Raw genomic sequence first — 16645 nt, forward strand, 5'->3', positions numbered from 1 at the left:
AACACAAACACTGTCAAACAACTTTCTTCCTGGTCAACCTTGACATAGGTAGCTAGCTGTCTCATTGCTAGAAACCCTAAAAAGTGATAATAAAATGCCTGTGAAATGACAAATAACAGATAGGTTAAGAAACGGGGTAAATAGTGTGTTCTATTAGTTTCCAACTTGCACAAGTAATTCAGGTACATACAGGAGTGATGCTGCTTTCCAGAACTTTTAAAGACGTAAGAGAAAACAGGAAAGGTATTTACACAGTTAAGTTACACCGGTAAACAGTAAATAAACCATCAAGAAACACGGGAAGTTATATAAGATTTGTTATGACTTTAAAACAAATATGGTGAAATCTGAATTATTCGAAAAAAAATATCTGCTTACCTCTGAATTTTTTCCTATAGATCTTCTTGTCTCTTCTTCTAGTTCCATTTGTCTCCCAAGGTGGTTGTTCAAAATTCCTTCTTGAAGGGCTCTGGCCCTCTTTTCCTGAGAGCGCTGTGTCTGTGTTTCATCACGTTCCTCTTCAACCTACAGTAATACAACTGCTTGCATCTCGAGAAAAATCAGAGCTAGCAATACATCTTCCCACTCTCCCCAGAATACCTGAAAAGATTTTTGATTCCCCACAGCTATGATAATCCACCTATAAAGAATAAATTTTAATTTTCTTCTGAAAATTTAAGAAGAAGAAATACAGGATGTTTTGTAGTAATTTCGAAAAAAGTCAGGCTTTGCCTGAAATACAAATGAAACCTAAATTCTGAAAAAGAAAAAAAGGATTAATAAACTGCAAAGCCAAAAAAGCCCAACAAAACAAAACAACAACAGACCAATTGTGAACCAACTGTTCTCTACTGCCCTCAAAATTTGGCAATAGTTATCCAATGCCTCTTCCATGAACAAAGCACCTCCTTCTCTAGGCATACTGGAATACAAGTGAAAAGAAGCAGAAAAGAAAGTGTTTAATTCATTATTTAATATACCTGTTTCAAGAGCTTTCTCAGTGTTCTTATCTCCATTTCTAAATTCCTTGAGTGTAACTCAAGTTTCTGTTTCTCCTCCCTTTCTTTACAACATTGATCTTCTTTCCTTTGCAGTTTTTCTCTCATTTTCTCACAGAGCACTTCTACTCTGAGTCTCTTTGCTTCTTCTTGTTTCAAAGAACACCTGGGATGTAACAGAGTATTTGAGAAACAAAAGCACTGATACAAAAGTAGATGTTCCACATGATGAACTTGCAGAGACAACTCAAACCATAAAAAAACTTAAATGTTTCCAGATTCCATATTTTTACTGTACTTCTCAACTTTTTAAAGAATTCTAACTTCATTCCATTGTCCACGGTATCAGTTGTACAAAATACGGAAATAAACCATTGATTGATTTACCAGTTTTTTGTAAGGTTACACAGGGAAATGCACACTAGTGTGTACACTTCTGTCATAAAAAAATAAATCCTCTTCATATTAAAGCCATTATGTTGAAAAAGGAGTTTGTAGTCTCATCGGATCAAAGCATCATAAACTTTTACTATGGTTAATATACATTTTCTTAGTATACTGAGCCTACATATTACGGATTCAGTGACCAGAAGTAATACTGGTGAATCAGCACGCCACTTATCTATGGCAACAATTTTTCAGCAAGCCTTCTGTAAGGCTGCCCACAGACAGAACAAGCAGTTTCTGTTTACTCGAGAAGGATGTCAGTGTTCAAAACCAGATTCAGAAATGCATGGGGTTTAAGCTGAATACGATTAAAACCAGGTTTAAAACCTCAGTGGATCTACCTCTGGGAGAAACTACAGCAATTTCATTTTGAAGCTGACTTACAAGGAAAGCCTTATGGAAGGTCAGCTTCTTTACCAACTGAAACAATCAGCAATGAGCACTGACATGGTAAAAAACGGTCCATGGTGTGCCCATGGTACCCAAACAAGAAAGCTGCTTTGTGTTTGATCATTATTTTGACTATTTTTTCCCATATATTCACAACAGTGAACAAGAAAAAAAAAATCAAGTGTCAACGTAAGGGAAGAACTGCCAATTGAAAGCCTGCTTTAGAAATTCTGCAAGACAAGAATCAACCACCACTAAAATTACTTGAAAGACTGACAGAAACATTTGCATTTGAATGGCGTATATTGCAAGGAGAAAGCTTTACATGTAGTTTCTAGTGTAATTTCGCAAAAAGTGTAACTTTTGAAAGTATAAATTTAACGCTGCTTGGAGAATTCACTTAGAATGAAAATACTACTTCTTTATACTTGACAGATGTTTGAGGATTTTGAACACCTGCTGAAGTCAAACCCAGGCCAAGCTGGGACCGGCCTCGTCTTCCTCGTACCCCCCTCCCCCGCGCTGGGAGGCCCAACTCCCCCAGGCCCAGCTCCCGCAGCCTCCCCTCACAGGGCTGGTGCTCCTGCCCCCGGGCCAGCCCGGCATCTCCCTGCCGACCTCACACGGACTGGGCAAGATCTCCTGGGCTGGGCGGCCAAACACCGGGCCCCGGGCTCGAGACACAGCTCAGCAAGCCCTGCGGAGGGGTGGGCACTCACTGCCCCCAGTGCCCTGGCACTGCTGCCCTCCATACAGCCCAGGCCGCTGCGGGCCGCCCCAGCTGCCAGCTCACGGTGGCTCCTGCTGAGCTCGCTCTCTGCCTGGGCCGCTCCCCAGCCACGCCGTCCCACCGGGGATCACCACAAGGAGATCTCCCCTCCCAGGCCAGGGCTCTGCAGTTGTCCTTGCTGAACTGCCTACGGTGCCTGCTGGCCACCCCTGTCTGACGTGATGTCAACAGCGATGAGAAACCTCACGCCTCCGGGTCTAGCTCAGGAGTGTGGGGAAAGGGGCAATCCCAAACTTGACCTTTCCAACAAACAAACAGGTAAGCAAACAAATGCTCTAAGCTCTGGTTTGACTTGCACTGGGTGGAGTTACCAGAAATCCTAGTATTATAGGCCCACTGAAGCTGCAAGGACAAAATGAAAAAAAAAAACCACCACCCAACCATCTCTCAAATCTCTCTTATAAATCTGATTTCCCCATACACACTCTCTTGCTCTTTTCTTGCTAGAAAACAAAGTTAGAACAACATCCAGAAGACTGTACATGGAGCTGGTATCCGGACGTTTTTCCCCTCTCCTTCATAGCATAACTGGCCCACGGGATTCAAAAAACCCAAACCCAAAAGACTGGAAACTTCTCATCCTGTTGCCTGCACCATCAGTGTCTTTCGGAACAAAACCACTGACAAGATAATACATTATCAGACCACAATTTACATACTTAAGGCTTTGGATATCCCTTTTCCATTCTGCTTCTTGGTGAGCCAATACAGATTTCAAATCTTGAGTCTTCTCCGCTCTGAACTGTGACTCCCTCTTTTCATCTCCCAATTCCCTTACTTCTCTTGAGAGCGCTTTATACTGATTTTTCTGACGTTCTATTCTCTGTTCATATTCAAGAAGCATGTTTTGCATTTTCAACAAAGTAGCAGAACCTGTTTTGAGACAGAAAAGACACAAAGCTGCACAAATACTGCCCAATGCTGTTCAATGCTTTGCTGCATTAGGTGCAGGTGGCAGGTCTCGGTAGCGGGAAGGTCCCTGTGAGAAGGAGCCAGGGGTCGTCCCGTGCTGGACATGGACGGTTTCGATGGACCCACCGCAGGGCACAGCTGAGCCTCTCAGCCGTGCTGGCAGCTCCTCAGGAAAAACAAACGTAGGAAAGGGCGAAACCACCACACGGGCAGAGAAGGGGAAAAGCATGTGAAAACCAGCCCCGCAAACGAACACCCAGGTCAGCGAAGGAGGAGGGAGAGGTGCTGCTCCAGGTGCCAGAGCAGAGATTCCCCTGCAGCCCCTGAGAGAACCATGCTGGAGCAGATACCCACAGCGCAGTGCTGCGCAGGACCCCGTGCCAGAGCAGGCGGATCCTTCCCGAAGGACCTGCGACCCATGGAGGGCCCAGGCTGGAGGAGATTTTCCCCAAAGGACTGCAGCCTGGGGGAGGACTCACACTGGAGCAGGGAAAAGGGACGAGGAAGGAGCAGCAGAGAGAAACTGCTACGTCCCGACTGCAGACCGCAGCCTCCCCGTGCTGCCTGGGGAGGTGGCCGGGAAGGAGCGCAGCAGAGCTTGAGCAGGGGGGGTGCCGACGTGTCCTTCTCAGGTTTTGGGTCTTTGTTTCTCACTATCCAAATGTATTTTAATCGGTGGAGTCTGTTTGGCCAGTGACAGTCACTGGGAAGTGACAGCCCTGCCTTCACACTGACCCACAAGCTTTTTCACCCCGTTTTGTCAAGGAGGGGCAGTGGCAGCACTGGGCGGGGAGTTTGGCCTTCGGCCAAGGTTAACACTTGCCTAATGAAATTTTAGCATAGTTTAAGAGCCCTAGTAAGTGATGCTTATGTTTATATAATGCCTTGTGCATATATGCAAGCATCTTGATTTCTGTTATACATTTATTTTTTTATTATTTTTAAGCAAAGCCATTATTTTGCTTTGTCATTAGCTGTTGAGGGGTGTGCTGGTTGTGGCTGGGATAGTGTTAATTTTCTTCACAGTCGCTGGTACGGGGCCAAGTTTTACAGCTGTGCCGCAAACAGGGTTGGTAGCACGGGGATGTGTTCCTTATGGCCCAGCAGCGCTCACACAGAGCCAAGGCCTTTTCTGCTCCTCACCCCACCCCACCAGCCAGCAGGCTGGGGGTACGCAAGGAGCCGGGCCGGGACACAGCTGGGACAGCTGACCGCAGCTGACCCAAGGGACGAGCCATGCCACGCGGCATCATGCTCAGCATATAAAGCTGGGGGAGGACGAAGGAAGGGAGGGACATCCAGAGTGATGGCACTTTGTCTTCCCAAGTATTTGTTATGCGTGACAGAGCCCTGCTGTCCTGGAGATGGCTGAACACCCGCCTGCCCATGGGACGTGCTGGATGAATTCCTTGCTTTGCTTTGCTTGCGTGCGTGGCTTTTGCTATTGAACTGTTTTCATGCCGACCCATGAGTTTTCTCACTTTTCCCTTTCCGATGCTCTCCCCCACCCCACTGGGGTGGAACAAGTGAGTGGCTGTGTGGTGCTTAGGTGTTTAGGTGTGGCTGGGCTTAAACCACATCAGGGGGATATAAAGAAGAAAAAGCTCTTGCTGACTTTTGATGACCTCATTAGAAGGAGCTGAACTGTACTTTGCAAGAAACTGCTTCTCCAGCTCTGACTAGACAGAGAACCAATGATAATGTAAGGCACTTGGCTGATAATACAGGCAACATCTCGGGTCAGGTGACAGTTTCACAGCTTTTGAGGGGGATCTCTAATCATAAAGAGATACTATATCAAATAAACAATACTTAGGAGTGCATACAAAGAAACCATGTTTTAAGGGGAACTTGTAACAGCTGAAGACGGTGACTTGAAAACATACCGGTATGATCCACACGAAGCTGTTCTAACAGCAGCATAGCCTCCTTGTAGGTTGAAGTTCGTAATTCCACATCCTCTGAAGTTGGGTCAGATGAGCGAGTTAAACCAGGGTCATCAGTTACTTCCACTGGGATGCTGACCTACAAAAAATACAGTACTTTCTGTAATTCCACTTTCTAGTATTACAGACCATTACAAATGCATGAATGATTCATTCTCTCCTTCACAGCCCACAGATTTGTCTCAAATACAATAAAGCTGCATACCAGCAGCAATTTGTACATCTGGTTGATCACTACATAAACACTGCTCCCATCTAAGTGATTAAAAGTTGATAGAAACTGTTTATCAAGAACTTCGTTTTACAGTACCTTGTTCTTTTCACTCCCAGTTGTTGCTGCAGGTCTAGAAAACAGAAATATATTTCAGTACTGGAATGCTTACATTGCAGTATGAATAATACCTGAAGTTCGTTTGAAAACCTCATTTCAGAAGTGAATTAAACTAAAATCTGGTATAGTAACTTCGCTAGATATAGTTCAAGACTGAAACAATTATTGTGTGCTATTAATGTCTACTGGAAGGCTAATTTTTCCGCAAGATATTAAGCAAATAGTTGAAATAACTGTTCCCTAAACTTCACGCAAAGTGACAGAAATCTTACAGCTACAGACATGTAGCTATACGCTTACGTGCATTCCCTGTTTAATACCAGGGGTTTAGCTCCCTTCAGTACCGAGAATCCTTCTCCTACAGGTCAAAGAACTGTAATTTTGGATTCTCTGGTGTCCTGGGTCTGGCTGGGATGCAGTTTATTTTCTTCACAGCAGCCCACACAGGGCTGTGTGTTAGATTTCTGACCAAAACAGTGTTGATAACACACCAGATTTTTAGCTAGGGCTGAACAGTGTCAACAACTTCTTTTTCTCACTTTGCCACAACCCGCACAAGTAAGTTCAGGGTGGGCAAGAAGTCAGGAGGGTACACAGCTGCAAGAGAAAAGGTGGAGCGGGGAGCAGGGCAAAAAATCCTGAGATACCTGCAGTGAAAGAGTGATGTTGCTTTTCTGTAAGTCTCTCCTCGCCCTTTTTAAACACATAAAATACTTCTATGCCTGTGCACACACTCATGTAATTAATCAGAATTTGTGCACAGTGACCTTATCATTAACTTGGCCAGCATGCTCAAAGCACTCTAAACAACAGCAAAGTGTTTGTCAACACAAAGTGCACCAGGTAGTGTGGTCACAAGAAAGAACAAAAATCTTCATATGCATCAGGTTTACAAAAAGCCTCAACACACAACAAAACCCCAAACTTGCCTCTAGCTCTTAGGCCAATTTACATCATTAAGTAAGTTTTGTTTTCAACGTTCCTTTTATGCATACCTTCCTTCATCCTCAGATGTTTCACTGGAAGTGCTATCATCCTGTACTTGACCATGATTGCCACTGGAAGAGCTCATCTGCTGATGAGCCTTCTGCTTTGAAGGCTGCCTTCTACTTTTCTTTGCAACTTTGGCATTCAGGGCAATTTTACTGCATTAAACAGAAAGGGGAAAAAAAAGTAAATCACCAAGTGAGTAGGCTTACAAAAAATATTTCTGTGAAACAGACATAAGATGATGTCCAGAAACGACTGAGACAAAAAATATCTACTATAAAAACACAGACTTGACTGCAAAGATCGTGGAAGATACCCAAGTACTTAAAAAACCTGCCCCTAGGAGTGAGGGGGACACGTGGAATCTGAGCTAGAGCCAGGTTAAGCTGGAATACCTATAATATCCATGTTACAGAAAGCATCTAGAGCAGAGATTCCTTTGAAGGACAGACAGGAAAAAACTCCTGCTTTAGGTTTACATAAAAATACGTGTGCCTTCTTTAGACTTTTGAGATTCGTTTGGTAATGTCATCTTTTCCCCTCTCCCGACAAAGGGCATATTAACTTAATGAAAAGGAAAACACCAACTGCACGGAGATCACTAAAATCACCTAGAAAAGGGAGTAGTAGCAAACCCCAGGTTCCTACTTTTCTTTTCTAGGTGGCCATTTCCTACAAAAATAACTGCTTTTTCCAGTCTTCAGTTCTGGTTTTGAAGATGCATTTTGCCTCAGTATTGACAAGGAAATCACAGGAATTTGGGTGGGGGGTTTATTTTTTATTTCCTTTTCTTTTTTTAGAGCAGGCAATAGATTTGAATATCGTGAGCGTTGTGTTTTCTAAAAAGACATTTTCTTCACTTTTGGAGAAGCAGTGGACTACTCACTATGGCTTTCACCACTGAGGAAACTACTTCACCTACCACAGTATTAGAAAACCTAAGACACTTACATAGTACTACAAATAAGAACTAGAGATCATTTCCTTAGCTTACCATTTCATTGGCATTTCAATCAATTTTGAGCTCTCCCCAGATGAAAAATTCTTTTTGTCTTTTTCTTCTATAGTGTTTTCATTCTCCATTTTCAAACAGTCATTCTTCCTTACAGTAATCTTTTGTTTCATTTGCCGATTAGTGATGTTGTCTGATGGTATATTTAATTTACCAAGACATTCCTGTTTCGCCACCGCCTGCACTTTTGAAATTCTTCGTTTGCTTTTTTCCTTCTCAACCTATAAAAAGAAAGTTAAGCTTCATGTATTTCTTAGTAGTTCTAAAAGACAGAAACACCACATCCAAGATTGATTAATTCAGGGTTTACCCCTGAAATAATATAACATTAGAGAAGCCTTTTCACAAAATTACACTACAAAGCGTATCATGTCATTGAAAGTGCTTTGAATTCACTCATGATTAAAGATAACAAGAATACAGCCCTTAGAAAGAAAACAATAGTGTCTCTTAAAACATGAGAACAACAATGAAGTGAAAGCATTACTGATGGACAAAGAGTTAGGAGGACTGCACAATGTCAGTTGTAACACCGCCAGAAAAGAATATCAAGTGGAACTGCGCTGGGCTCCTGCTCCCTGAACAAGGGGAGAAAAGAAAAAAAAAGATCCCAAACCCACAAACACAAATGGTTTCACAGGAAAGAGGAATTTTAGTGAAAGGCAATGAGGACACACCATGCAGATATCACAGCACATGAATTATTAGTCAAGACCCTGTTCAGAAGCTATTTTCATTCTTTGATTCAGAATCAGAACCGATAGAGTTCTATGGATTTCTTCTTAAGGCAATGTAGTGATAACTACTTGCACTGGAACCCAGTGCCACCTGCTGTTAAACTGGAGCAATAATGCATTCCGTTTTCCAAAAATGGGGAAAAAGACAACTCTCCACTGCTCTCTTTGTTCACAAGTAACATTTCCATTAGAACAAACCCCAATTTGTAGGAAGCATCCTCCTTTAATGATGAACAGCTAAAGTGAACAGGACCGTTGATCCAGAGCGAGATTAAAGAATAAAGAGTAGCAGGTGAACTACCTCTTCTGGCAGCTGTACCTTCTCTTTCTCCAAAGCCAGGAATACTATTTGCAGCATTCCTACCTTACCCTTAAATCTTCCCGTATCTTGGTTTAGTTCTTCATCAAGATTCCTTTTCAGCATGACGTATGATTGCTGAGCATTTGCAAAAAGACTTTCCATTTCTGCTTCTCCTATTTTGTCGATAAAGCAGTCCCTGGGAAAGTCATCACTAAATCCAGAGTCTTTTCCAAGTTCCCTCTCTGTTACAAAAAGTGCATTTTCACCACGTGGAGAAACTGTCTTATTGTAGGAATAATATCAGAAATGTCATCCAAAAGACTGGGTTTTAAGCTGTATCTCGGGGAGTATTCAGGACCTCCCACTACGTTTCTACTACTTCCATTTGCTAGAGGCACCTTTGTATCATCCATATTATTTGTGCAATCTTCTTCATCTGTACTCCAGGTATCTTCCATGTTTGCATTTCAGTTATCTTGATCAGGAAGGACACCAAGACTCGGATTACAGTTTCCATTTTGGGTACTTTTCCACCTAGCGTAAGTTTAATGTCTCCAAATTCACCTTTACTTTCTAAGCTGTTACTCGATTCTGTTGCATGAGATGAAACAGCATGAGAACTCTTCAGCTCAGCACTGAAGCCATCTTCTGACATTTCTTCCACAAGGGAAGGAGTTTTCCCACTTTCATTAATTTCACCAAGCAGCTGCTTTAGTTCTGCTGTAACGTTTTTAAAACTTGTTTTCAATTCCCTCTTCTCATTTTCAACCCACATTCTTGCATCTCTTTCTTTCCAAGGTTTTGGACTTAGAACTGCTTGTCAGCACCGTGCAATTCCTCATTTTCTGCTGTGAAATTTCTGATGTGAAAATTTCTGCCTTATCAGTGTGATTTTCATGTGCTGTTTTTTCTATCAAGTTGATAGTTTCTCAAATATATTTATCCTTAAGTAAACAGGTACAGACAGAAAGATTATCAAGAAAAATTACTACAGTTAATCTATGCAATTTCTGTTGCAAACTCATCCTATAATAGAAATAAAGCATTTTGAAAGCCATTTTCACTACAAAAATCAAGGGACACTAAATGAAAGGTTCACTGCATCACCATCTTCTTAACAAGAGAAGGACTCAGAGACAGCGGTTTCTTGGGTTAGGTTTGCCTAGGCATTAGGGTTGCTTTTACCTTTTAGCCTGCTTGCTTGCTGTAACTGCCGGCATTTGTCACAGAGCATGTTTATTTTTCATGTTTTATTGCTTTAATACCGTTTTTCATTAAAACTGCCAACATTTTTCTCACCCACCCTCCTCCCTCCATCGCGCTCTACCGTCTGGCATTGTACAGTCCCCGGCCACCTAAGCTAACCCAACGGGAATGAACATGACAAGCTTCTTACCGTTCACCACACAGAGAACTGGCTAAGGGAGGATTATTTCTTCACCCAAGCTTCAGAAATAATAAATTCCACTCCAAGGTGCAAAGGAAAGGATTTATTAGGGGAACCTGCCTGCTCCTGCCCTCATCCCAGGAATCAGGAACCCAAGCTCGCAGGAAAACCGCACCATGCCTTAACCCTACCCAGCCCCCTCAAGTCCCTGTCCCCACGCTCTGTTTCTCAACAGCTCCCACTGCTTCTGCCCCGTGTCACAGTCCTGCCCACACGCCCCTTCCCCTCGTGGTGCCTCCTGAAGAGGGCCTGCAGCCTTGGTGTCCCAGCGGGCTGAGACCGTCACGCTCCTCGCGCTCCTCTCGTCAGCCAGGCCCTGTTCTCCCGCGGCAAAGACCCCTCCGCTCACAAGAGGGAAGGAGCACCTCAGCCAGACACCACCTGTCTCACCCTCCCCCTTCCCAAGCTCACTGGCCAACTACTACCACCTTGCAACAGGCTTAAGTCCTGCGCTTTGCCTGCTAGAATTAGGCACGTCCCTCTCTCGTGACGCCCGGCTGTGGGGTGGAAATCATTTGCTACGCTGTCCCTTCGGGTGTTCCAGAGGACGCCAGACCCCGCTGTGCAGCCCTGCCCCGCACGCCCGCCACAAGCAGGACGCCTGCCTTATTCCCCTCTAGGATACCCTCCGAGAAAACCCTTTTCAAACACTTCACGTGGCCAAACAAGAGCGTATTTTGCAGAGGCTGGGGAAGCCTCAGAAAGGTCACCACATTTCAAGGTGTTCTCTTTGATCTTTGTCTTACAAAAGAGGAATACCGGCGTGTTTCATCAAACAGATCAGCATATTATAGACAAATCTCCCTCTTCACTTGAACGTGCATTTTGCACAGGCAATAAAACCCACATTTGGCTGCACTGTTTCTCAGAAGTGCACAAGAGGAAAAACACCCCTCAAAATGTAAGCAAACCAACTGAAAACAAATCAGTGTAACAGCAAGCATCCGACATAGTGACAAGGATTTTACCCCACCATAAGAAGACTGTATCCAACTTTACTTCAGACTGTAAACACAGCCTTCACCTACAGGACGTCCCTTCTGCATTATTCCCCAACTGGTACGTTTTCTTTACCTTAGTGTATAACACAGCCTACTGAATCAGACTGCAATCCAAAATACTTGGGTTTACATACCTGCACCCCATAATATTCAATGCCACCATTCATGTCTTCTTTTTCAGCTCATTATGACATATGAAAGGTAGATCCCGAGTTCTCACCTGCAGTGAAAAACCACACATTTTTATAAACAGTATGACTTAATACTACTTATTTACACCTAGAGTGCATCTTGAATCACCCTACTTGTGACAAAAATCTTAACATAAAATAAAAAAAATACTACATGCAGGACTGGCCATTTAGTAAAGGAGAAATCCTTCAGATGAGAGTTCTACGCCAACAGCAAAAACTTCCGTGCCATTCTACACTCCAGATGCTCAAGAGACAGCGTCACAAACTCCAGGCAGAAGCCCTTCACAACAAACCCTGAACTTTCAGTCACATTTTAGCTCCTAGGCAAAGCGTAACAGTAAGGTATCAAAAATTAAGACGGGGGGAAAAGTGCTTGGCCAGATCATAGCTTTCTTCTGCTACGTTATCATCCAAGAATGTCCAGGTGTTCAGACAGGTCAGCCCTAAACCACATACACTTTCAGCACTATGCCACAAGAACCCGAACCCAAAGAGATACAAACACATCCAAAGGACACGTAATGCAAACAAGGTAACTTCCTTTACAACTTGCCAGCAAGCGCCGTGACAGCTGGTGTTAATTAACAAATACTAAGCCCTTCATTGCTATAGCGCGCACCCACACCGTAAGTGCATTCCTAAGGCAGACATCGATAAAAGCTCACTTCAGCCTGTACGTGTTTACAGACAAACATTTAGTCCACCAGGAAGTTACCGGTGTGGCGCTCCCCTGAAACAATCCGTGAGCGCGCTCCGTGTCTGTCTGCAGCTGGAAGCAACACACCAGGTGATCCTTCTTCCGGACTTTCAGAATCCGTCTGTAGAGCATAAAACATGGGCGTGAGCATCGGTACAAATTCTCAACTCATTTCTACGCAAAATGTTCCTGCTAAGCCAACTTGCACAGCATGGAATCACAAAAGCCTTTGATCAGCCCCTTGGAAAGGGCACGTCAAGACACAGTATATGGGAAAATCACAGCAGACTTGTGTGTTTTCAGATCTTAGGCAAAAACCTCACAACTCATCTAAACTAGTCTGTCACGCTGGCAAACTGCACAGCCGCAAGGGAGAATTAACACGGTAACTCGAGCTGTGGGTTGCCAACCCGTAACTGCAGGTCTGGGGGGGACCCAACTTTCGGACTGAACTGGTACCCGAATACTCAAATTTGTGCTGACGTTCCCCAGGCACACGTCCTGCAGTGGGGAGCGAACACATTGCTACTCCCAGTTGCAAGGGTTGAACAAAGACGAGCAAGACAAAGCTTACAGAAACCAAAGCTACCTAAACCCCCCCAATAATATTTTAGCCTTGTATTTGTAAGAAGGAGACGGGGAAGAGTTCCTTCTTCCTCACAAGAAAAGTCAGAGGGCGTAAGCTACAGACTCTGCTCGTTTTCTTCTAACCCATTCCCACAGACAGGAAGAACTAAAAGGGCAAACACAGCCAGCACGTGTGGTATTTCTGTTGAACGCTACTCTCAAAAAGGGTCAAAAAGGTAGAAAGGCTCTTTCCCAAAGCAGCTCATCATCTAGGCTGCAGACCCTAAGGGCAACCACTGAACACGTCAGCGGAATAGAGTTGTGTGGTGAAAAAGCAACAATCCCGCCAGCCCCCGTGAGGAGCTCAGACTATTTTAAGCAGCAAGAAACTTCACTGCCGCAATACTGTACCAGAAACCCAACTCCAAGGGCCAGCTGCCATGAGACCCAAAGCATTAGCTCGACCTACCTTCACCCCAAGCCTCGCTGAACAGCTAGCACACAGCACAAGTATTTCAAGGGCCCCCAGTTACAAACATACAGCAGAACCAGGAGAAGGGGAAATAAGCCTCAGCCGCGGCAGGGCCCAAGCTCCGAGTGCTTCTGGATCTCGCTCCCCACCCCCGCCCCACTGGGAACCCCGGTGTCCTTCACGGGAAATACCTCAGAATCCCAGGGAGATTCAGCATCTTCCTCTTCCTCTGCTCCCACCGCAGTCAGGGCACCTACAAAGGCAGTAAGAGGTGAGACACTGAGCCCTTCTATTTCACTCTGCTTTTCCCCATCACCCCTGCGCCCAAAAGATGCACAGCGGCTCTGTTGCTGAGGACAAACTAAGGAGTGAGTGTTGAATTCAAGGGTTTCTTCACACCCAGCACACAACATCATGGTACTTCCTTTGGATCGCCACCTCTCCAGCAGAAGATGGCTATGCACAACAGCTGACACAGCTACAAGCAGCACTGAAGACGTGTTTGGGTCACACTCAGGAAAAGGCTCCAGCACGCTGCAGCCCTGTGGCATACAGAGTTTAGGTCACCTGCTCTCCAGTCCACAGCTCCAGAAATTGCCACTGACTACCACTATCCACTGTACAAGAAGTACCATAGAAACACCACCCGACACATCTTCACGCTAAAATCACCAAGAAACAATGCTCCTTTTGTAGCACTGCCAGAAAAGACCTTCCTTGACTAGCAGTTTTTACCCTGCACCTTCCCAGAAGGTAGACACCTAAGCATTGCCATTTAAAAAGAGGAGAGGCTCACCGCCCAAAATCTCACCCCAAACACACAACTTGTCTCTATCTCAGGGGGCTAACATCTGAATCTCTTCTCTACTAGGCACACGCAAGGCTCAGTCTCAGTAGGTTCCTGGCCAGATTAAACTATCTTCATCTCTCTGTTTTAAGCTAGTCCGTTAGGTAAAACTGATTCAGGATTCGCTCTTGTGGAGACATGCACACAAAAAACGGGAAAGGAGCTAGAGACCAGTGAGGGCACCCGTCCTAGCAGAGGGGAACTGCTGGTTCCAGCCTCAGCTAGGACTACTCACACTGTGCCAAATGCAGGCTTATGGCAAAATGCACAGACAGAAGAGCATGTATAGGCACAACACCTGGAATACAGCAGGTTCTGCCAGGCCCGCTCTGTAGCATTTGATCAGCAGCTACACACGCTCTGGTAACATCTACCACACCACTCTACTCTCTGGAGACACACAGTGGAAAGTGTGCCTTCTCCTCCTGCTCCAAGACCTGAGGTGAGTACCAGAGTGCTCAGCCCTGACTGACGGGGCAATGCTTTCGAGCACACTCAAGCGTGGCACTGGAGAGACTTTCTACGTTTTAAAACTGGACAAGGTGAGGCACTGGAACAGAACAGCTTTCTCTCAGATCGACTCAAATCTTTCCCAAGCTTCAGCCAAGAGCAACCACAACTTTTCAGTCTGACAGTACGGGCCAGAAAGGGGAATACTACTGTCACACCAAGACTCTCTAATCCTCCTCTTTTTCAACTGTGCGTTTTGTTCTGATCGCTTCAGGGAGAACACAGCAACAAAAACAAAGAATGACACCTGCTCCATGTAGCATCGTTTGGAATCCAAGGCCACAATTTGTTCTTCAGGAATGAATGAAAAGGAACAAAAGCTACTTTCCTCCTTGCCAATGCCCACTAGGGTTCACAGGCAAGGGAAAACCTTACTGTTTCAGAAGTCAATCACCATTTCAGTTCATTTACTGTGCATTAATATTTATAGAGGAAGAACTGGGATCAGTATTCACTAACTCACTTCTCTCACCAGTGTTGTCTTTGGAAGCACTGTGGACTTGATGGCTATCATTACAAATAGAGTTTTTCACACCTTCAACAACTGCAGTTTGTAGCTCTTCACCTGTGTCTTCCTTTTCCTGCTCCTTCTCCTCTTCTTCCTGTTCAGGTGATTTTTCCTAAAAGAGATTGACCAAACAGCTGGAAATAGCAGAAGCAAGCACCTTCTTAGCCACCCATCGACAACTTTAAAAATGCTTTTCCTGTGTAAGACAACAGGGAAACTTTGTTGAGCTTTGTTTTACAAGGCCTTCAGTTTTTCCATGGGACTCTATGAGGAGACAGCAATGACATTAGCCCTAAGTCATTAGCCCTGGCTCTGCAAAGCTCCGGAGAAGCAATTCTTCATGTCAGCCTAACTCTAGCTTTCATTTCAGTTACATTGTTTTGGAACACGCTCCTTTTCCTCTACTTTGCTCCAGGAAAATCACTAACTTCCTGCTCTCAATCTTATTCAAACTTTTTGCTTCCTCTATTTCAGCCATCACACCAGGTATTTTACTAAATGGCAATAAATCTTGACAGATAAAAACTGTACATACAACTGAGAAAAAATGAATTTATTTCAGAAAAATTATACTGCCTATTTGTTTTCCTGCAAAACCACTGCAACCAATAAAAAAATACTGAAAATACTGCCCAACACTATTCTTATACCTAAGAAACTGCTTTGGTTAGGAGTAAAGGCATTTTCTAATATAAAAAAAGGATGATCAAAAGATGGATATACATGAAATATTAACAGAAATCCAGTTTACCTTTTGGTTCTTACCTTTATCACCCTTAGAAAATACCTTTGTGATTGAATCATCCTTATATAACTTACTTTGGTGCCTGAGTGAAATGCTGCTCTTACATTTTCTTCATGCCTATTCAAGCACAAGTGTTCACTTTCTTGTTTCAGTGCTTCACAGTCTTTGTTATCTACTTCACATTGCTCTTCTTCTGTATCTTCATCATCCACATGTTCAAGAAAGACAGAGTTTGGTCTTTGACTTTCAAGCCTTGGGTTTTTTCCTGCTGACAAAGAACTATTATCGCTTTCAAAGCCATTACTGAAGCTTGACTTTTTCTCCTTAAGACCACAACTATCTGAGAGAAGCTGAGGTGTCTCTTTTTTCCAGTCTGTCATCTTAGATTCTGCAAAAAGGGAGTCATCATTTCTGCGAAACTTCACCCCAATCATGCTTTTCTTGTTCCAACTTTCTTGTTTATCTTGCAAATTATTTAGATTTTGAAAGACAGTTTGCTTTGGTACTGACTTGCAAGATACTTCATTATTCACCGTCTTTGGAGACATGGCAGTTATGTCAAAACAACAAAAGGAGTTATGGAAATGGCAACAGGCATGTTACCAGATTAATGGAGTAATCTGGGAACGTCTGGAAAAGGAACCAAGTCAAGGATGGGCAGGATGGAGAAAGGACTTGGCCAGGGACAAAGGCTTAGGAGGGGATAATACCTTCATTTTAACAACATGACTTATGTTTTCTGAAGTGACCAAGTGCTGTGTTTTCAAAATGCTACTTTTCTCATTTACTATAGGAAAAGAATT

General features: G+C 44.0%; 1 pseudogene across 1 annotated transcript in view; it reads right to left on the bottom strand.

Annotated features, from left to right (window-relative positions):
- LOC308058075 (ankyrin repeat domain-containing protein 26-like) overlaps positions 1-16432 on the bottom strand; it is a 32191-nt pseudogene extending 15759 nt beyond the window's left edge. The window contains exons 1-8 of the transcript in view: positions 15849-16432; positions 12212-12314; positions 9104-9765; positions 7971-8037; positions 5424-5556; positions 3285-3498; positions 981-1164; positions 379-525 (exon numbers count right to left, since the gene is read on the bottom strand). The product of the transcript in view is annotated as an ankyrin repeat domain-containing protein 26-like (transcript). The remainder of the gene's footprint in view (positions 1-378; positions 526-980; positions 1165-3284; positions 3499-5423; positions 5557-7970; positions 8038-9103; positions 9766-12211; positions 12315-15848) is intronic.
- Between the last annotated feature and the right edge of the window lie 213 nt (positions 16433-16645).

Source organism: Falco punctatus, assembly GCF_963210335.1.
Source record: "Falco punctatus genome assembly, contig: scaffold_23, whole genome shotgun sequence".
NCBI lineage: Eukaryota > Metazoa > Chordata > Aves > Falconiformes > Falconidae > Falco > Falco punctatus.